Genomic DNA, 4,197 nt, shown 5'->3' with positions numbered 1-4,197 from the left:
AAAATAGGTTGATACACCTGGGAGTATGTACTCCTAGTACCTTCCCCGTGAGCACACAACCGGATCAACGCATGCCTGCCGATTTTATTGTTATTTAACTACATTAAATAATTAGTACTGACCCGATCTTTGCATGGATCAATTCAGTTAAAAATCGGTTCCGTGACATCAGGGATTGCGTGTTATTGGCCAACCTATTATAACGAAAAAGGCTTTCGCCCCGCTTTATAAATAAAGCAACCGCCACAGAGCATACATACCACACAGGTTCACACACACACACACCCAAGTCTCACGAAAAAGTACCAAGGTTCTGCTGAGGGCACAGCTCAACAAGCCCAAAAAAGAGGCAAACAACAACAACACATCGCACCCGACACCAGGGGGCTAATCGGGCTCCGGCGGTGGCGGCGGCGGCGGCGGAGAGATGCGGACGGCCATCGATCGAAGGTCGGTGATGAAGGCGGAGATGGCGTCACGGTCCGAGGAGCGACTAAGCGGCCGCCAAAGCTGCAAGAAACCCGAGAATTTGTAGAGGGCGTCAGAAGGGCGACGAAGGGGAGCGCGCTGGATCACGAGTTTATTGCGAACGGTCCACAATGTCCACGCAAGGACCCCAACTTGCAGCCACCTAATGTGGCGAATGGACACGGGGGACAATTGGAGTTCAGCAAAGAGGTCCGGGAAGTTAGTGTGGCACCAACTCCCGCCGACCACCTCGCGGAAGCAGCTCCAAAGGAATTGAGCGGAGATGCAGGAGAAGAAGATGTGGTTCGAGTCCTCCGGGACGCCACAGAGAGGGCAGATACCGGAGCCGGGGCCATTGCGCTTCCGGACCTCCACACCAGACGGAAGTCTACCACGGATCCATTGCCACATGAAGATGCGAATCTTCAGAGGAACCCGGGCGGTCCAGACCATCGATAAGGGGAGGGGTGCGGAGGAAGGGGCGATGGCCGCATAGAGCGACCGGGTGGTGAACAAGCCCGACGGCTCAAGTCTCCACCTGGTACAGTCCGGCCTATCATCCACAAGCGGCTCATGAAACGCAACGCAATCAAGCAACTCACGCCAGGCGGCGGATTCCGCCGGCCCAAACGGACGGCGGAAGGCAAGGCGCCCCAGATCAAGAAGGGCCCTATTGACGGAAATCATGTGGTCAACTGCAATAGAGAAGAGGGCAGGGAAGCGAGCCGCGAAGGGGGAGTCACCCGCCCAACGGTCATACCAGAATAGAGCCGAGAGGCCAGAATCCACCGAGATGGAGGTCCCAATGCGCAGCACCGGGAGAAGCTGAACAATGGACTGCCAGAACTGGGAGCCGCCCGATCGCTGGCAGAAAGCAAGGGGCTGACCCCGAAGGTATTTAGTCCGGATGATGTCCAGCCAGAGGCCACCCTGGCCCTGGGCGATGCGCCAGAGCCAACGGGAGAGGAGAGCGATGTTCATTCGCTTGGAGCACATGATACCCAGGCCACCCTGCTCCCGGGGCTTGCAGATGTCAGGCCAGCTGACCATGTGGTACTTCTGCTTATCATGCTCACCAGCCCAGTAGAAGCGAGACTGGATCTTGGCAATCTCCTTATGAAGGGACTCATGGAGGCTATAGAAGCTCATAAGGAACAGCAGCAGGCTAGAGAGAGAAGAGTTGATAAGAATAGTGCGGGCCGCCTTAGAGAGCCATCTCCCCTGCCAGGGCTCGCACCGGAATTGGAGCTTAGAAATAGCAGGCCTCAAGTCCGCGGCAGAGAGGCGCGAGTCACTGATAGGGGTCCCCAAGTAGGAGGTGGGGAAAGAGCCCAGGCGGCAGTTCAGCCGGTTGGCGATAGCCTGAGACTCCAAGGGGGAATATCCCATTATCATGACGTCGCTCTTATCAAAGTTGATCTTGAGGCCCGACATTTGTTGGAAGCAGAGAAGGAGGAACTTGAGGTTGGCGATGTCCGTCTCCGAGCCTTCGACCATGATGATCGTGTCGTCAGCATACTGCAGGGTGGATATCCCGGAGCCCCCCGAGAGATGGGGGGTAATCCCACGAATGTGACCAGCAGCCTTGGCCTTATCAAGAATGGCGGCCAAGGCGTCAACCACCATATTGAAGAGGAACAGGGAGAAGGGATCGCCCTGGCGCACCCCACAGAGGGTAGGGAAGAGGGGACCAACCTCGCTGTTGATGTTAACCGCCGTGCGACCACAAGAGACCATTTGCATGACTCTGGTGATCCAGCGGTCATCAAAGCCCTTCCGAAGAAGGACCTCTCTGAGGAAGGTCCAGCTAACCGTGTCATAGGCTTTGTGAAAATCTATCTTCAGAAACACCGCCTTAAGGTGTTTGGTCCGGACCTCATGAAGGACCTCATGAAGGACCAAAACCCCGTCCAGGATATATCGCCCTCTAATGAAGGCCGACTGGTTAGGGTGGGTAATCCGATCCGCCAGCAGGGTCACCCTATTGGCGTACCCTTTGGCCAAGATCCGGAAGATCACGTTGATGACCGTGATCGGCCGGAATTGGCGGATGTCCGACGCCCCAGGGACCTTGGGGATGAGAGAGATGATCCCATAGTTGAGGCGACCGAGATCGATGGCACCCACAAAGAACTCCTCAAAGATGGCCATGACCTCGGGTTTAATGACGTTCCAAAAGGTCTGGAAGAAAAGAACGGGGAGACCATCAGGACCAGGGGCCGAGGAGGAATTCATACCCTTGATAGCCTCCCAGACCTCCTGCTCAGAGAAGGGAGCCGTCAGGGAGGAATTCTCCGCCCTGGAAACTAACTGACTACCGGCCCAACAATCGTGGGCGAGGGACACGCCGCTCCGAGGAGCGGCGGAGAAAAGGGACCTATAGAAACTATCGACATGAGACCGGATGTCGCGAGGGTCCTGGAGGAGGGTATCCCCATCCCAAAGGAGGGGGATGGTGTTGCGTCTACGGCGGCCGTTGGCGATCGCCTGGAAGTAAGCGGTATTCGCATCACCCTTCAGGACCCACTTCTGGGCGCCCCGGATGCGCCAATAGGCCTCCTCATCGGAGTAGATAACGGATAGTTGGTCCTCGAGGTCATATCGAGAGAGCCACTCGTCCGGAGATAGACCCACCAAGTCAGCCCGGAGGTCAAGAGCTTGGATCGCGGATAGAAGCGCTTTCTTGCGCTCTCTGGAGTCACGCCCAAGGTTGGCCCCCCATCCCTTCATAAATTGTCTACCACGTTTCGCACAGAAGTGCCACGTGTCAATGGCCGAAGGAGGCCTGGGATGTGGGTGGGCACGGGCCGCAGTCCACCGGGCGCAGACTGCGTCCTTGAAGCCAGCCTGGGAGATCCAGAAGGTCTCAAAGCGGAAACGGGGAGGGATAGGCGGACGCTCGTCCGCAGAGGAGAGAAGGAGGGGGACATGGTCCGAGCCAATCCTAGTGATGGCGCGGAGAGAGGAGAGGGGGCAGCGGAGGTCCCAATCCGGGGAGACAAGGACCCTATCCAAGACGGACTGGGTCGGGGAGGATTGACGATTGGTCCAGGTAAACCGCGCACCAATCCTATCAATCTCCCGCAGGGCGATGTCAGCGATGAAGTCATTAAACATCTGCATTCTGGCAAAGCAGACATTGCCATTGTTCTTGTCTTCCGTTACTCGAAGCAGGTTAAAGTCGGCCCCCACCACCACAGGGAGGGAGGCTGCCGCGATCTTAAGATGCAGCTCCTCGGGGAAGGCCGCCGACCTACTATGGTCGGCAGGTCCGTAGACAGTGATGATCTCCCATTTGAAATTAAGAGATCGCTCAAAAAGCTCCATGCTGACGAAGAATTCCCCCCGGTCCATACTGCCCACCTCGAAAGTGGCATCCTTTACGCCTAAAAGGATGCCACCCGAGTGGCCAGCGCTCCCACTAGAAGGGAGCCAGTGCCACGCAAAGAGGTGGGAGCTCAAACGCTCGAGCTCGGGGAGCGAGAATTCGCGGCGCATGGTCTCTTGGACAGCCACGATGTCAATGTGCTCATCTCGCATGTACTCCACAAGCTGGCGGCGACGACCATCATGGCCGAAGCCGCGGATGTTCCAGAAGAGGGCCCGCATTATGGAGCCATCGGGGGGCTGCTTGACCCCAGGACTCGGGAGGCGCTCTGGGCGCGGAGAGCGGCAGTGCGGGAGCGGGTGCGGCCGCGGATCACGGCCGGGGGAGGAGGGGCCTGACGC

This window comes from Triticum aestivum, chromosome 7B (assembly GCF_018294505.1).
Source record: "Triticum aestivum cultivar Chinese Spring chromosome 7B, IWGSC CS RefSeq v2.1, whole genome shotgun sequence".
In the NCBI taxonomy this organism is placed as follows: domain Eukaryota; kingdom Viridiplantae; phylum Streptophyta; class Magnoliopsida; order Poales; family Poaceae; genus Triticum; species Triticum aestivum.
Note: the sequence above shows the minus strand (reverse complement) of the source record.